General features: G+C 41.5%; 1 pseudogene across 1 annotated transcript in view; it reads right to left on the reverse strand.

Moving 5' to 3' along the window:
• Window positions 1–265: 265 nt before the first annotated feature.
• LOC308522050 (Y-box-binding protein 1-like) overlaps window positions 266–19,005 on the reverse strand; it is a 110,603-nt pseudogene continuing 91,863 nt past the window's right edge. Inside the window, exon 3 of the transcript in view lies at window positions 266–1,347. The product of the transcript in view is annotated as a Y-box-binding protein 1-like (transcript). The remainder of the gene's footprint in view (window positions 1,348–19,005) is intronic.

Consider the following 19,005-nt stretch of genomic DNA (forward strand, 5'->3'; position numbering starts at 1 on the left):
TGAGAAAAACCAGGCTTTTTTTTTTTTTTTTTCTTAAAAAACACATTTGTCATTACCAAAAAGAGACATCTTTAGAGAAAAATAATAAAAACCCCATGCTGCATAGATAATGCAGATCGTTCTAGTTATCTGGTCAATGGACAAAAAGCAAGCACTTAAGGTCTTCAGCTCCAATCTTTTGTTCATTTCTTATTGCTGGAATTTCATATTTCTTCTTGTTGGATGACTCAACCGGATGATGGTAAAGATGGTAAGCCCGCATTTTTTACTCAGCCCCGCCCTGCTCAGCCTCGGGAGCGGACGAATTCTCAGCTGGTGGATCGGCTGCTTTTGTCCCCTTGCCATGTTGCGGTTTAGGGTTTTCTGGACATCTGCGTTGGTAGTTGAAGTTGCGGAGGTACGGACGTTGAGGTGGCTGCTGACCTTGAGTCTCACTCATCTCCTTGATTTTCCTTATCTTCTTCATTGCCGCCCTCTCTGGGCTGTCTTTGATGAGGAGGGCCCCTGCGGAATCGTGGTCTGTAGCCGCGGTACATATCTGCCTCACCGGTCTGCCTTGCTCTCCTGCACCCTGGTTGTCAGCACCTCCATCACTTCGCCCTGTGCAGGAGGGTTGGAACACTGGTGGACGCCCATGGGGTCTCCGCATGCAGTAAGGTGGGAACCGTCGCCTGCGATAGGCCGGCGCTGTTGGGCCTGGCCTTCGGGAGCACTCTGACCCCTCATTCTTCCCCCCACTCTCACTGTTCTGGTAATTCTGCTGGTAAGTGCGTGGAGGACCCTGCGACGGGGACAGCGGCTGTAATGGTTGCGGTCTGCTGCGCATTGACTGCCTTGTTCTGGACTCCACCAGGGCCTAACATTTGCTGCCCCCGCACCCCTTTCTCCTTCAGCCCATCAGCCTCCACGGTCTCTCCATCTCCTGCACTGCGAAGGGGCTTCCCGGGGTTATTCCTCTTTATGGCGGCCTGGGGGGTGTACAAATACATCTCCCGAGGTGTCATTCCTGTTGATGAAACCATATCCGTTCCTTACATTGAACCATTCTACTGTTCCCCAAACCCTGCGTTGCCATGACCTTGTTGTCCCCGCTGGCAGGCCCCGCCGTGAGGCCCCCTGGGCCGCCGCTCCCTGCACCGCTGCCATTGGTGAGGAGCTTGGTGTTGGCAGCGCGGAGGGCGGGGGCGGCGGGGACAGCGCGGGGGCGGCTGCTGGGTGTGGGCCTCGCTGCCCAGGGTTGTGGTGATGGTGACTGGGGCCGGCTGTGGCGGCTGTGGCTCCTCCCGGGTGTGATGGTGACTAGGCTGGCGGCGGCGGTGGGGCTGCTCAGGGTGCTCTGGGGTCCCCCTTTGTGGTTTTAATTTGTATTTCCCTGATGGTTAGTGCTCTTGAACACCTTATCCCTGTTGGCCATTGTTATGTCTTATTTTAAAATATGTTTATTTGTTTTTATGGTCTTTAACTAGGCTTTGTTTTGCTACAAATTTGTATGCTTTCCTTATGTATGTTGGATATTAACCCCTTATTAGATACAGGGCTTGCAAATCCTTTTTCTTATTCCATCTTTTCTTTTCTTTTCTTTTTTTTATTGTTTCCATTGCTGTGCAGAAGTTTTTAGCTTGATGTAGACCAACTTGTTCATTTTTGCTTTTGTACCTGTGTTCAGGGTGTCATGTCCAAAAGCATCATTCCCAACAATTTTTTGTGTTTTCTTGTAGGAGTCGTGAGGGCTTAGGACTTAGACTTAAGTCATTAACCTAATTTAAATTGTGTGTGTAATGTCTTTTCTTTAAAAATGTGTTAATATGTTCTTTTTGAAAAATGGAAGGGGGTAGAGAGAGTTTTTTTTGTTAAATTTTTGGAAAACACTTGTTGAGACAAGTTAACCTTATGCGATTTTAAATTAATATTATAAAACTTTTAATAATTCTCTTTGCCACAAGCCATTGGCTTACCAACCTATAAGAGGTAGCTACTGTTTGCTCTCTGCCTGAAATATTGATACCGTCCATCACTGTCTACTCATCTATCAGAGACATCTGATCGAATCTCAGCATTGCCACCCTCAGAGGCTCCGCGTTGGCCCTGACTTGCACGAAGAGTCCTCAAGCCGTTGTGTGGCTGACCTCCTGCACCTTCCGGCACATTCCCAACTTAATGGAAAGTTTATATACATACACCGTGTATCCTCACCTCAAGATACTTCGTATATTGCATAAAACGTATGTCCTGTTATTTGGACATACGGAATTTGGTAAGACCTCTTTTTATCCCAGAGTGTGGCTGTGACTTATAGAATGCATACTATGGGGACTTATTAAACGGAGTTCCACACTATCACAGTCTCTGTGTGTCTGTGTGTTCTGTTACTCTCTCTCTCTGTCACACACACACACACACACACACACACACACACACACATACACACCTCTTTCTCATTCTGCCATTGTGAACACAGGCATAAAATCATGTAAACAAGATCATTGCTGTCTCCAACTGCACCGGAAAGCACTGACATGGACAGCATGTTCCTCTACATCCTACATTTTCCTAGCAATCTTTATACTTTACCCCAAGAGCAGTATATAGTCCCAATCTGCTCTCAGTGGACCCCTCAGACACCAATCTTGTCAAATCTAATTGAATCAAAGCACAAGCATTCATCAATGGCGTGCAGTTGGACAAATAAAAAGACCAAGGAGACATGCATCCAACTGGTATTTTCACGGTAAGATATTCCTAGGATCGTGCTCTGTGGTTTCCTAAAAATGGCCTCCCATTTTTTTCAGGCTCTTTACTAGAGATAATTTTGTTCTTTACTTAGAAACATTTATACATCTTCAACATCAGTGCTGATTCAGTGGAAGTATAATGGCTCCCAGGGCACACACTGAGCATGCTGCTCGGTGATAGAACATCGTCCACGTTCCCCAGGAGGCCGGCCTGGGTGGCAGCTTGGGATTGATGACAGTGTTGATGGAGGTCGGTGAACACACTGTGGATATAATTCAACATGTGCCCCACAGTCAGATTCTATTTGACTTGCACTTGTTGCACTTGTAAAATCTCAAGATGTTGCTCCTGAAAATCACCTGTGTCTGTGCTCTCTGACTTGCTTCAATTCAGAAAGTAATCTCACTGCAACTCTTCCTCTCAGGGTAGTGGGCACCCATGCAGTGCTGGGCCGGGTGGCAGCACCACGGGCTCCCATGACACTGGTAATGTAGTTTTTCTTTATCTCAATGTCGGTTATGGTGGTGGCCATGGTTTTATTTTGTAGAAGCTCAGAAAATTCTGCTTTTTTTCTATATGCAGAGTATACTTCAATAAAAGTTACTTAAAAGATGCTATGTTAAAGAACCAGGCACTCTTCAATACCATTAAGGCATTTTCTCTAGGGCTGGTAATATTATAGCCTATACCATAGCATAAGAAAACTTGGAGTCCTTAGACTCCAATGAGAATTCTATGTCTGTTCTTTACTCTCTGTGTTTTCCCTTCTTATTCGATTTCCCTGCCTGATATATGGAAATTATATTGCCTTTTAAATAGAGTAATTGAGATAATTGAATTACACATATGATAGAAAAATGCAGTGCAGAGAAGCCAGTGTTGGGTGGCTACTATTAATAGCAACAGCACAGCAGCTGAGTTATAAGAGGAAGGTGGGCTGAGGTGTGGTCACAACAGCAATACCAGGCTTTTTTAGGAGGATGGGAGGCAGGAAGCACAAGTGAAATCTATACAGAAAGAAGCACTGCATACAAATCCCCCGGTATGGAGTCCCACCAAGGCTGGCCTCACTGTTTGCCTCCTTGTAGCCTGTGTCCATGAGGGGAGCCTGCCTGGTCCCAGCGTGTGCATTCTCTTAGCATGTTCATTTTCTACTTGAGTTGATATTAATTCTTGTGCTAATTATAATAGAAAATTAAAGGGAAAAAAACTATTGAAAAAGTATACTTATACCCCTTTAATAAATAAAGCAGATCAAAATTTAAACTCCAAACAATTAATAAGATGACATGTATGCATTTCTCTTTGTTGAAACCATCATTTCTTTTTTCCCTCAGCGTTAATCCAGAGCAGTCAGAGAGATATGGTGCAACAATTCACAGAAGAGTTTAAAGGAGTTGCAGTCACCAAATATATTTTTGCATTTTTGGAAAGAACATTTAAAGTATTTGGACTAGAGAAAGCAGTTTGTTATACAGTTGACACATTCTCACTCAAGCCAACCAATCAATACATTGTCCCACCACAGCCTGGGCAGTCTGTCTCATGGTGCCAGCCACTGCTCTGTCTTTGATCTGTCCTATCCTCTGTGTTAACTTAGACATAGTATTCCTACTTCACCTCTTCTGCACTGACTCCTTTGAAGACTAAATCTTCAACTGCTCCTGTCCAAAGAGCTCGGCCTTTCCATCTTTATTCCTCTTTGTAACTTTACTGTACTTACTTTTTGTTTCACCTCTGCATATATTTTATATTCAAACAAAGAAATAGGATGTACCACACTAGGTGCTTTTATTTATGTATGCATATATGTATGCTTGTGTTTTTACTTTCATTGTGAAATATACAACACATAAGGAAATAGTACCAAACAGAAGTGCATGATTTATTATTAAATGAATAGCATTGCATCTGGCTTTCCAGTTTTCCCAGTACCATTTATTAAAGGGGCTTTCTTTTTTCCATTGTGTGTTTTGATTTGTGTGTCTGTTTTACTGCCAATGCCATGCTGTTTTGATTATTGTAGCTCTGTAATATAATTTGAAGTCAGCAACATGATACATTCAGCCTCATTCTTATTTTCCCAGGATTTCTTTGGCTATTCTGGGTCTTTTGTGATTCCATACAAATGTGATGATTTTTTTTTTCTATTTTTCTAAAAAATGACATTAGGGTTTTGATGGGGATTACAGAAAATCTGTATATTGTGTTGTGTGATATGGCCATTTTAACTATGTTGATTCTTCCAATCCATAAACATGGAATATATTCCCATTTCCTTGTGTCTTTTTCAATCTATTTTAATAATCCTATCTAATAATAGACAAACATGGTAATTAACCATACCTCCAACATGCTTCCCATTGGCTAATCAGGGTGATATGCAAATTAACTGCCAACCAAGATGGTGGCCGGCAGCCAGGCAGCTGAAGCGAACAGGAGGCTTGCTTGCTCCAGTGATGGAGGAAGCCAAGGTTCCCCACCTGCCGCTGCCGTCCTCTGAGCTGCAACTCTAAGAAACAATGTTGCAAATATAGAAGGTAAACAGGCTCCAGAAACCTGCTTTCAACCAGCCGGGCTTCAGCCAGCAGGATCGCAACAGTGTTACAATTATAGAACAAATGCAGATACCTGCTTTCAGCAGCCGAGGGTCTCAGAGCTGGAGCCGGCTCTCAGGTCCAGTGACAGCCATAGAAGGTAAATAAATCCCAGAATTAAAAAAAGAAAAAGAAAAAAAGAGAGGTTGGGAGCTTCAGTCATCAGCCAGCCTGAAAACGGCCCTCAACCCCTCACCCAGATTGGCCAGGCACCCCAGTGGGGACCCCCAACCTGAAGGGGGTGTGACCAGCTGCAAAGAGCCATCATCCCCTCATCCAGGCTGGCCAGGCACCCCAGTGGGGACCCCCATCCTGAAGCAACAAGATGGCGGCTAATTTGCAAACAGAAGGCGGGCGGCAGTGGGCAAGGCAGTCAGCTGTCTGGGACAGGATCTGTGACCCTGTCGGGTGGGGGGCAGTGCTTGAGGCTGTCTGTGGTCTGGACCTGGATCCATGACCTGGCAGTTGGGGGGCAGTGCTTGAGGCTGTCCGCGGTCTCGGGACCTAGATCTGTGACCCTGCCAGGCAGGGGGCAGTGCTTGAGGCTGTCCACGGTCCAGATACAGATCCGTGACCTGGTGGGCCAGGGTCACTGTGGGATGCTGTCCATTGTCCCGAACCCAGATCCATGACCTGGCAGGTGGGGGGCAGTGCTTGAGGCTGTCGACGGTCTGGGACCCGGATCCATGTCCTGGCGGGTGGGGGGCAGTGCTTGAGGCTGTCCACGGTCCCAGGACCTGGATCTGTGACCTTGCCAGCCGGGGCGGGGGGGGGAGCAGTGTTTGAGGCTGTCCACAGGACCAAAACATGGATCTGTGACCCTGCCGGGCGGGGGGCAGCACTTGAGGCTGTCCGCAGTCCCGGGACCTGGATCTGTGACCCTTCCCGGCGGGGTGGCAGCTCACACAGGGGCAGATTGGCCGGGGTTGGGCAGGGCAGGACGCCTGGCTTCCACCCAGCCCCAGTCACTCTGGGCAGGTGAGCAGTGCAGAGAGCCTCTGGACAGGGGAGGCAGGCCGGCGGAGGGCGGCCTGTACTCCCCATATGGCGGTGGTGACAGCTGTGAGAGTGCCAAGCGGAGCCTGCAGGCTGAGCTGAAGTAGCGCCTGCAGGCCATCAGCGCCCAGGAGTGGCTGCGCAAGATCCTCCTCCTGGACCAGAAGGTGCAGGATCGCAGGGACAGCCACCGTGGCGGGCCAGACTGATGTCCTCCTGACCGCACCACGGGGGATTGCAGATCTGCAAAGCCAGAGGCCTCCGGTGTGCACATCCCCCCGGGCATGCGAACATCCCCCAGCACACTGTCACCCTCCCACACCTGCAACAATTGCAAACCAAGGCGTGCACAAGTTCCCCCGCCTCTCCACCGCACTTCCATCAACCCAGCATGCCTAACACCCCCACAGGATGTGCACACATCCCCTCTGATGCGTTCATGTCCTTTGGAGAGTGTCTGGGTGTTCTGGGTGCTGAGGGTGGGCGCCTGTGAGATGACAGTGAGAGGGCAGAGTGGTGATGCCCTGTTCCCACGGAGGCCAGTGCAGCTACGAGATCACCTCTGGGGGCGTTAATGCAGGTGCTGAGGCAGGAGCAGGTGCAGACAGACACACCTGGTGGGCACGGGCGCCCTCGCTGAGGTGCCTTCGGTCAGTGTTCAAGATCAAGAACCCAGAGGCGGAGAGGAATTCGGTCCTCTCAGTGAATCAGTGGGATAGTCGGGGCGACTGTAGAGGAGGAATGTGCACTTTGGGTGCCAGCACCCATGAGCGAAGGCTGCCCTGACTGAGCCTCGCTTGCTTGGGGCCTAGCGCACTCCTGCCGGGCAGCAGGTGACAGGACGTGCTTTTCAGAATTAATGAGAGAAAACATTGATTCTCCTGCTGCCCATGAAGGTGTAAAGTGAAGTGGGGAGATATGTGGGGAGTGAGCGAGGTTCCCTGTCTGGGGGTTCCAAATCTGCTGTTGGTTTCTTTCACCGCCGACTAGAGACATACAGGGTGTCCCCCCAAAATGTATACACACTTTGAATACCTACTAATTCCAATGGTTTTAAGCATAAGAAAGAAACAACAATGGAGCTGTTATCTGTTAAAAGTGTGGGCACAAAGAGGTAGTTGGACATTCCCTGAGGGGTCTCAGATTGGAGAGGGTGAAGGCCAGACTGAGGGGCCCCTTACCCCCCTCTACCCTAGTGCATGGATTTTGTGCACTGGGCTACTAGTGTATCATAATTTTCAGTATATAGGTCTTTCACATCCATTACTAGGTTTATTCCTAGATATTTTATTCTTTTGGTTTCAATTACAAAAGGAATTGCCTTCTGTTATGTCTGAGATTTTGCTGCCTATTCTTTCTTTTGGTATTTTTATTGTTTTGTGACTTACATTTAAGTATTTTAGCCATTTTGATTTATTCTTGTATATGATATAATTTGATGGCCTAGTTTCATTATCACCTAAGGTAAAAGAAAGAAATGGAAAAATAAACAAATTAAACTCCTATATAATGAAGAGCTAATATGCAAATGGTTGTCACACCCTCATGCCATCATGCAGTTAATGGCTCAGACACTCAACACTGGGGAGAGAGGAATGGGGACCAGCCAGGCACAAATGAGCTCATGAGAGAGGAATGGAGACCAGGCAGGCTGTGGCCCAGGAGAGGGTCAAGCCGCCTGCCCCGTGGTCCCAGATGCCAGTGGCTGTGGCCCAGGCAAAGCTTCTTGCCTATGGTCGCCTGCAACTGTGACCGGCTCAGGAAAAGCTGGCCCAGTCCTGGGTGCCTGCATCTGGCCAGAGGAAGGGAACCCTGGGTCCTGGGTGCCTGTGACTGGCCAGAGGAGGGAATCCTGGGTTCTAGGTGTGGGGCGAGGCAGAGGCAGTTAGGGGTGATCAGGCCAGCAGAGGAACAGTTAGGGGCAATCAGGCAGGTAGGCAGAAGTGGTTAGGGGCAATCAAGCAGGCAGGCAGGCAAGCAGTTAGGAGCCAGCAGTCCCAGATAGGAAGAGGCAGTCGGACATCCCCTGAGGGGTCCCGGATTGGAGAGGGTACAGGCTGGGCTGAGGGACCCACCCCCCTGCCCAGTGCACAAATTTCATGCACTGGGCCTCTAGTATCAAAATAAAAATCTTCTGCACAGCAAAAGAAATCATTAAAAAATTGAAAAAGTAACCCACTGTATGTGGGAACATATTTTCCAATGATATATCTGATAAGGGGTTAATTTCTAAAATGTGTGGAAGGGGTCAAAAGGGGACATTTTAAAAAATAATTCTTTATTTAAAAACATATGTATTGTTAAAAGTATTACATATGCCTCCCATTGACCCTTTCTAGCGCACCCCAGCCTCCCACCCAGGCCTTCACCACCCTATTGCCTGTGCCCATGGGTTATGCATATATGCATATGAATTCTTTGGTTGATCACTTCCCACCCACCCACTCACTCACCCCTGCCTTCCCTCTGAGATTCCACAGTCTGTTCTATGCTTCCATGTCTCTGGATCTATTTTGTGCATTAGTTTATTTTGTTCATTGGATTCCACATATGAGTAAGATCATGTGATACTTATCTTTCTCTGACTGGCTTATTCTGCTTAGCATAATACTCTCCAGGTCCATCCATGCTGTCTCAAAGAGTAAGAGATCTTTCTTTTTTACTGCTGCATAGTACTCCATGGTGTAAATGTTCCACAGAATTTTTATCCACTCATCTGCTGATGGGCAGTAGGGCTATTTCCTGTTCTTAGCTATTGTTAATTGCACTGCTATTATACTTTAAACAATACAGATGATTTTAAAAAGAAATGCATAAATCAATAAATAGCAATAAAAAAGGACTTTTTCCCATTTCTTCTTTTGAAATTTACTTGTTACTATATAGTAAGGTAGTGAATTTTTGCACATTGACTTTGTATCCTGAAACTTTACTATATTTGTTTATTGTTTCTAATAGTTTTTAAAATATACTTATATTGATTTCAGAGAAGAATGGAGAGGGAGAGAGACAGAAACATCAATGATGAGAGAGAATCATTGATCTACTGCCTCCTGTATGCTCCCTACTGGGGATCGAGCCCACAATGGGGCATGTGTCCTGAAGGGAAATCAAACTGTAAGCTCCTGGTTCATAGATCAATGCTCAACCACCAAGCCACAGCTGCTGGGCACCAACAGTTTTTTCATGGATTGTTTAGGATTTTCTATATACAGAATCATGTCATCTGCAAAACGTGACACTTTTACTTATTTCTTCACAGTTTGGATGCCTTTTATTTATTTCTTTTGCTGGATTGCTCTGACTAGGACTTCCAGAAGTAAGTTGCATCCAAAATGTCTTGCTCCTGATTTTTGAGGCAAAGCTTTCAGTTTTTCTCCATTGAGTATATTACTTGAGAGGTTGACATATATGGCCTTTTTGTTGTTGAGCTTTTTTCCTTCTTTACCTATTTTATTGAATGTTTTAATCATGAATGGATGTTTTATCTTATCAAATGCTTTTTCTGCATGTATTGATAAGATCATATGGTTTTTATCCTTTATTTAGCTAATGTGGTGTATTACACTGATCAATTTGTATATGTTGAACCATCCTTTGGCCCCTGGAATGAACCCCCCTTAATCATGATGTATTATTATTTTTTGAAATATTATTGTTTTCAATTTGCTAGTATTTTGTTTAGAATTTTTGTATCTATATTCATCAGAAATATTGGTCTGCAGTTCCATTTTTTGGGGTTATCTTTGACAGGTTTTAGTATCAGATTATGTTGGCCTCATAAAATGTATTGGGAAGTATAGTCATTTCTTCCATTTTATGGAAGAATTTGAGAAGGAAAGATTTCAAATCTTCTTTGAAAGTAGATTACAGTTTCCCCCATGTGGACAAATTAATTCAAAATAGATGAAAGACCTAAATATAAGACCTGAAACAATAATTTGAGTAGAAGAAAACATAGGTATTAAACTTATGAACCTTGAGTGTAGAGGACATTTTATAATTTTGACCCCAAAGGCATGGAAAGAAAAGGTAAAAATAAACTAACAGGACTATATCAAACTAAAAAGCTCTGCACATCAAAAGAAACCTACAACAAAACAAAAGGCAATTGACATTTTTTGTACAAAGGGTTAATATCCAAAATAAAACAAAGAACTCAAAAACTGAACACAAAACAAATAATCCAATTTAAAAAAAAATGGGCAGAAGACCTGAAAGTCACCTCTCTGAGGAAGACATACAAATGGCAAACAGATACAAGAAAAGATGTTCCACTTCACTAGCTATTAGAGAAATACAAACCAAAACTACAAGGAGATACCACCTCACAACTGAGAGTGGCCATTATCAACAAGACAAGCAATAACAAGTGTGGGAGAGGTTGTGGAGAAAAGGGGACCCTCATCCACTGCTGGCTGAGGATGTAGACTGGTACAGTCAGTCTGCAGTTCCTCATAAAATTAAGAATTGAGTTACCATCTGACTCAGCAATCCGTTTCCTGGTATATTCCCTCAAAACTCAAAAACATGCATTCACAAAGATATATGCACTTCTGTGTTCATTGCAGCATTATTCACGGTAGATAAGACATGGAAACATCCAAAGTGTCCTATGATAGAGGACTGGATAAAGAAGATGTGGTACAATACATACAACAGAATGCTCTTCAGCCGTAAGAAAGGATGAGACACTGTCATTTGGATAGATCTCTAGAATATTATGCTAAGTGACATAAGTCAGTCATGGAAAGCTAAGAAACATTTGATTTCACTCATACGTGGGATATAAAACTGAACATTGTGGACACAGATAGAAGTGTGGTGGTTGCCAGAAGGGAAGATATAGGGGAGGGGGAAGGTAGGAAATGGAGGGTGTCTAATATATGGTGACAGAAGACAGTTTGAATTTGGGTTGGTGGGCATATAGTGCAACGTACAGATCTTGTATCATAGAAATCTACACTTGAAGTCTATATGATCCTATTAACCAATGTCACCCTAGTACGTTTAAATAAAGCAATGAATAGCCTTGTAGTCACTACCACTTTTTGCCACATGGAGGAATCACCCCAGAGGCCGTTCTCACATCCCTCCTTATTTGTATCCTTCACTCTTCTTAGAAAGTTACTCTACTCTGACTCTTATGGAAATATCTTCTTGTTTTTTCTCCGTAATTTTGCTAACTAAACATGCATCTATGTGCCTACGTTTTTGTTCTCTCTGTCATTGTAATATTCATCATAGTGTAAAAGGAATGGCACATTATATATTTATTTGTGTCTGCTCCCTTGATTCAGCATTATGTTTCTGAGATCTATCTGGGTTACTATGCATAATTATAATGGGTTTGAATTAATGTTTGTATATTATTTTTTTGGTATCATAATACCAAAGATTAACCATTCTATTCTGGTCAGGCATTTGGATTGCTCTTTTATTGGGATATTGTTAAAATGCAACGATGTATGTATTAGTACAGGTATTTTGAGATGCATGTGCATGTATAATCCTCTAGGGTAACCTAGGAGTGAAATGGCTCTGACATAGAGCACATTTTCAATGTCAGTAGATAACATAGAAAATCTTCATTAATTAAGTCTGCTTTACACTCCCATCTAGAAAAATGAATATTCTGCAATTTTTCAATCATTTGATATTATCGGTTTTTGTTGTTTTATTTATTTGATACTCTGGTGATTATATGTTTGTAAATTATTGTGATTTTAAAATGTACGTTCAAGGCAAATACTATATGATTTCATTCATATGTGGCATCTAGCGAACAAAATAACCTAACAAAATAGAAACAGACTCATCGATAGAGAACAGACTGAAACCTACATAATATTATTAACCAATGTCACCTCAATAAAGTCAATAAATAATTTTTTTTAAAAAGTGAATGAAATAGAATGCACTTTTCTGATTACTAACAAGCATTAACATTGTCCATACTTGAAACTCCCATTTGGGTGTCTCATTTATTCTATTTTATTTTTATTCCTTTTATTTCAGTCAGCTCCATAGTAATGCCTCCCCTTTCATTTCTGTAATATGAATTCTTTTCTTTCTTAATGTAGATAAGAGTTTGTCAAATTTATAGATCTTTCCAAAGAACCAGCGTTTGGCTTTATTGAATTTCTTTGTGTTTCTATTCTCTGTTTCATTATTTTTGCTCGAATTATTATTATTACCTTTCTTCTGCTAGCTTTGGGTTGAGTTTGCTATTCTTTTACTAGTTTCTTAAGGTAAATAGTTTGATTATTGCTTTTAGATTGTTCATCTACTTGACAATAGGACTTTGTAGCTAGTACTTTCACTCCAAGCACTGCTTCTGCTCCACTCCATGTTTTAGTATTCTGTGTCTTCATTTTCATTCATCTTAAAGGATTTCTTCTTGTACACATTGGTTACTTGAGAGTGTGTTATTTTATTTCAAATATCTGTGTGCATCTTTTGTTGTTGTTATTGAGTTCTCATTTAATTTCACTGTGGGCAGAGAACATACTGTGTATTGTTTCTGTCTTTTTAAATGTATTGAGGTTTGTTTTATGGCCTAGCATTTGATCTATTCTGGAAAAGGTTTCATGTATACTTGATAAGCGGCCTATAGGTGTCTATTATGCATAATTAGTTTATAGCATTCTTCATTTCTTGTGTTCATGTTGAGCTCCTTCCTCATTTTTCTATCTGTTATCCAAGTGTAATATGGAAGTCTCCAGCTGCTAGTGTTGAATTACCTGTTTTCCTTCATTTCTGTAAGTTTTTGCTTAATGCACGTTAATGCTCTGTTATTACAAGCATATATAATATATAGCATTTCACATGCATGTGTAATTATTGTATCTTCCTTGTGTATGGACACATGGATCTTGATAAAATGCCTCTGATTATCTCTAGTATGATTTTTGTTTTAAATTCTATTTTCCGTGATATATTGGAAACCTCCAGGTTTCTTGTGGTTGCTATTTGTATAACTTTTCCCATCCTTTTTCTTTTAAACTATTTGAATCTAAAGTGCATTCCACATGGACGTCACATGGTTGGGTCATGATTCATAATCTAGTCTGGCAATCTCTGCCCTTTTATTGGGTTCTTTAATCTCCTCACTGTTATCAGTGTTATTGATGCAGTTGAATTGATATTTGTCATTTTACTTTTTGTTTTCAATATGTATCATGTTATTATTATTATTATTATTATTATTATTATTATTACTTCCTTACTGGTTGCTGTAGGGCTTAATATATATATTATCCAAACTTACCAGAATTAACATTATATTCATACTAATTTAATTATAGAGAGATATAGAAGTGTTGCTAAATAGCTGTATTTCCTTCTCAATCTCTTTGTGGTAATTATCATTTTATATACATTTATATATTTTAGGAGAGCTGACATAAAAATGGAAGTATACAATTATACTTTCCATAATATTAATCTTCTTATTTATTATTTCTGATTCACTTAATTGTTTTTTTGTAGTTTGCATTACCAAATAAAGTCATTCTGTTAGCCCAATATAGTCTACTCCTATTCACCTCCTATATATTATTATTAGAAAGTTTGTAAATCTATAAATTATATGCCCTATGATATATTACATACATATTATTTTATACTACAGGCCCAGTGCATGAAATTCGTGCACTGGTAGGGTCCCTAGCTGCTGCCGGCTGCCAGGCGGGTACTCCATCCCTTCCCCAGCCACCTGCCACTGCCGCCTCTGGACAGGGCCTCTCTTCCTTCCCCTGGCTGAAACGCCCCCCCCCCCCCAGGTTGAACTCCAGGAAGAACTCAGGTCGAGGGGACAATTTGCATACTAACTCTTATTATATAGGATAATTTCTCTTTAAATCAGTTAAGAGAATAAAGGAGAACATATGTACTTATACTGTCATTTATAATTTCATAATAATTGTAAGCAGTGCTCTCTCATTTTTGTGGGTTTGAATTACTCTCTGGGGTTACTTGCTATCAGTCTAAAGACCCTCCTTTAATACTAGAGGCCCGGTGCAAGACATTCGTGCACTAGGGGGAGGGTCCCCTCAGCCTGATCTGCACCCTTTTTCAGTCCGGGAGCCCTCAGGGGATTTTCTGATCACCCATGGAAATTTTTAATTCAAAGTATGTTCTATTAAATTTATTGATGAATCTAATCAAAATTACTAGCATTTAATATTTCTCAGACTTATTTAACTAAGAGATACATTATTAATTTTAATCTTAATATTTACTTGATTGTCAAGGGGCATCTTATTTCCACTTACTTTTATTCTGAGGGGCTCAAAGTTAGTGGATTTTAAATGAGAGGTAATACTATTTAAAACTTTCAAACATTTTCAAGTATACTATCTAATCAGTTCAATCATGTAAATTGTGTATAATAAAAAGAGTTACTTAACTCTCTTAGGGTACTAATTATAAACATGAAGGCTTAAAACATTTCCCAACTGCTTCTAAGATATGAATAAATACTTCTTAGATAACTTGGAAAAATTACAAATTACAATGAATATATTAGCTTAGAGAACATTATCATAGTCAAACTTATTTTAAAAACAACTTCATTGCCTGGTACATCATTGGTCATGTGAAGCATCCTTAGCATTTTTATGTCTGACATTAAATTATAACTTTTATATAAGGGTCACTGCTGAATTCTTATGTATTAAATAAACTAAACTTGACATAAAATCTAAATAAGATGCAGGGGATATAATGGGAAATTGCTACCATTATACACTTCCATATCAGTTTTAAGTTCTAATAGAATTATTGTTCATCCAAGCTACGGCTCTCTACACAGAATAGTATCTTTCAATTTTACAGACATTTATCTTTAAAATTTCCATATTGCTTAAGGTCCAAACTGTGTTTCAATGTGGAGATATACAGCATTTTCCCCAGAATATACTGTTAATCAAATAAATTATAAAATTCATTTTGAAAGTGCAATGCAATTAAGCTTGTTGCAGCACTGCATAGATATTGTAGTCAAAAGCATATTAATCAATTTTAAAGTACTTGACATCCCATTTGAAAGAGAATCCATTCCATGCAGTGTATAAGGCCCTTCGTAATATACCCCTCACCCCTCTCTAATGTTTTCTGCACATGCCTATCACCTGTGGACTTTATGGAACTACTGTTGCTTAACCAGTTTTATTATGCCTTTTTCAGCTTTCTCTCTTGCTATGAAATAACCTTTAGCTTAGACCATGCTTTTTTAGGATTCATTATTTCAATTTGATTCAATAGTCAGCTAATTTAATCAAAATGCCTGAAAACCAATTTCTGGCAACCATCCTGAGATTTGACTTCTTCAGTGGTCTCACTGCCCCCATACTCTGTGCGGACTTTTTTCTTAGCGTGTACCACATTGCATTGTAACTTTTTGCATTTTTCCTCTTATGAAACTGTAGTCTGAATTTAGATAATATGCTACCTCTGTATCTCAAGCACAATTAGTACAATGTCTACACTCAATAGAATTGATTATATTTTAAAAAGGAAGGAGAAATATATAGATATCTATATATTTGATAAGAAGACAAAAGAGAGAAAGAAAGATGAAAGGAGTAGAGTGATGAGATTGAAACATCTAATCTCTATCAAAACCCTCCAGGGGCCCCGCCCCCATCTCACTAAGAGTAATAATAATTGACTCCATTGGTTTGGAAGACCCATAACACAGCCCATTTAGTTTCTCTCACTTCACTTCTTAAGACTCCCTCTTCCTCTGGACACAATTTCTGCCTCATTTGCTTGCAGTTCATCAAACTCCATGCAGCTGCTGAGTGGTCTTGCACCTGCCTGCCTCACATGCGTTCCCCCCAGTTGTTCACACGGTCTGCTATCTCACGTCATTCAAGGTTCTGCTTAAATTTTATCTTTAAATCCCACACCCCAACAGAGGCCATCTCCCTCATGTGCTCTGCTTTTATCACTATAAAATATACCATATTATTATTTTATTTTTTTAAAGATATTTTATTGATTTTAGAAGAGAGAGAGAGAGAGAGAGAGAGAGAGAGAGAGAGAGAGAGAATGATGATGATGATGATGATGATGATGATGATGATGATGATGAAAGAGAAAGTTCAATGATCAACTGCCTCCTGCATGCCCCACACTGGGGGTGGAGCCTGCAACCCAGACATGTGCCCTAACCAGGAATCAAACCATGACATCCTGGTTCATAGGTCAATGCTCAACCGCTGAGCCACGGTGGCTGGGTTGTACTATATATTTTATGCCTTCTACCACTGGAGTGTAAACTCCATAGCGGTTGGGGTCCCTCTCTGACTTTTTCCCTACAGTGTTTCCCCAGTGCCCAGAATGATATAATTAGTAGCAAAAGGATTGTGGCAAGTGGCTCACGTGCAGCACTGGAAGAAATGTTAACTATTTCTAAGAGAGAAGTATGACTCAGGCTAGAGCTTGGCAACTACTGCCTGCCACCTGTTTTTGTAAATAATTGAAGCAAAGCCACACCTTTTTTAAAAATACATATTTTATTGTTTTTTTACAGAGAGGAAGGGAGAGGGACAGAGAGCTAGAAACATCGATGAGAGAGAAACATCGATCAACTGCCTCCTGCACACTCCCTACTGGGAATGTGCCCACTGAGGTACATGCCCTTGACCAGAATAGAACCTGGGAGGGACCCTTCAGTCTGCAGGCATCGTCTCTATCTACTGAGCCAAACCGGTTAGGGCAGCCACACCCTTTTATTTCTGCATTACTTATGGATGTTTCTGTGCTAGAATGGAAGACTTGATTAGTTGGACAAGAAACTCTTTGACCTAGAAAACCTAAAATATTTGGCCTTTTATAGAAAAGTTTTGTCAATGCCTGGTTTACAATGCCCATTAACTTTGCCTGATGTAAAAGACTTTTTTGGTTGCACCCCAATGGTGTGAAATGAGATCCCATTCCAATGGCAGCTGAATGCAACTTTGACGCACATGGGGCCATCGACCTCTATTGGATTGATTTTTAAGTCTTATCACAGTTGGAATTCAGATGTGTTTGACTAATGTGTTTGATATATTTGGAGTTACTCACTGAAACTGTGAATGTGGAAATGGTTATGGAAGTCACCAATAGGGAAGTCAAGGTCTAAATACTGGAAGAAAACAAGGTAAAGAAATATACACCCTGTGACCTACATTCTAAGGGAGAGTTTGTATCGAAACTGGATGGATAGATAGATATACAAGGTAAGGCAAAGTAGATTTACAGTTGTGAGTATGCAAAACAGAGTTATTTTCGTATTATTTATTATATTCTTTCCATAAGAAAAATGATAGATATAAATGTGGATATAGATATTGATGATACAGGTAAAAGTACATATAGGAATTCAGAAGATTCTGCTATGACATTGTTAAAATATAGATAATAAATGTGACGATAAATCTATTTTTCTGCCACCAGAAGAAAATTGTGATGCCAAGAGACAAGGTTGGCAAATAACTCCTACAACTAGCAGGGAGAAGAGCTGTGCCATGGGTCTCAGGGCACAAGGAACAGAGAAGGACCCAGTGGCTCAGCAGCAAGTGGGCTCTGAACACCAGCTGGAGAGAGAGGGGCCTGGGCCAGGGGCACTAGAGGTCAGCAGCCTGAGGAGCAGGAGGGCAGTAACACCAGTGTTGGTGCAGGGATGTCCCGAAATGCTTCCCCTGGGAACCTCCCAAGAGACACTAGACAGGGGAGGGCAGAGCTCTGCACTGCACAGGTGGGGCCTGCGCATGTAGGGAATTGTTCTAGCTGACTTGGGGCCAAACTGGCACTCAACCTGCTTTATTTTTCTTCATATGTATATTGTGCTTTTTAAAAAAATATCTTTTTATTGATTTTAGAACAAGAGGAAGAGGTGAGAGAAAGAGTGAGAAACATTGATAGGTTGTCTCCAGTATGTACCCCAGTCAGGGACTGAACCCACAACCTGGGCATGTGCCCTGACTGGGAATCCAACGAGAGACCTTTATGGTGCATATTATGATACTCAATTAACTGAGCCACACCATCCAGGACTGTACTTTTGTTTTAATAAATAAATTTGTAGTTTTTCAAAAACAAACATAACCTTTAAAATACTTTAAATAGATAAGTACCTAGTAAGCAAAACTCTCATTCAATATAGGCAGAATTCATATAAGTTGTTAGAGTGAGATACAGTGATGAAAAAGAGAATGTATGTCAACAAAGAAGGGATGGGAGGACCGAGATATTTATGAAGTAAACATCCATGGCATATAGCTATGTAAGTTACACTAAATATTAGGAATATACTCAATAAACATGGGTAATTAATTTTAATGAAGTTTGAATTCAGCCACGCATCAGTGATACCCATTCTGGCCTCATATTTCCTCTGCTCAGAAAATACAAGTAAATTCCATGGTTATTCATAGAGCTAATTGTCAAGCTACCACTGTGCTGAGCTAATTGCCCTGTGTGTCTCCAGTGAAGCAGGTGTGTTATTGGCTCAGGGCACTTTCTATCTGCGGGTCCCATTGCTTGAACTTAAACTCCCCTTGTATCTACACCATCAGCATGAAAGCCAGTGTGGCAGACAAATGTGAGAATATATGAACAGTGCATGCCCAGGACTCAGGTAGTAAGACCTCCCATTTCACTTGCACTCTATTTTAAGTTTCCTGAC

Source organism: Myotis nattereri, assembly GCF_964212035.1.
Source record: "Myotis nattereri genome assembly, chromosome: 7".
NCBI lineage: Eukaryota > Metazoa > Chordata > Mammalia > Chiroptera > Vespertilionidae > Myotis > Myotis nattereri.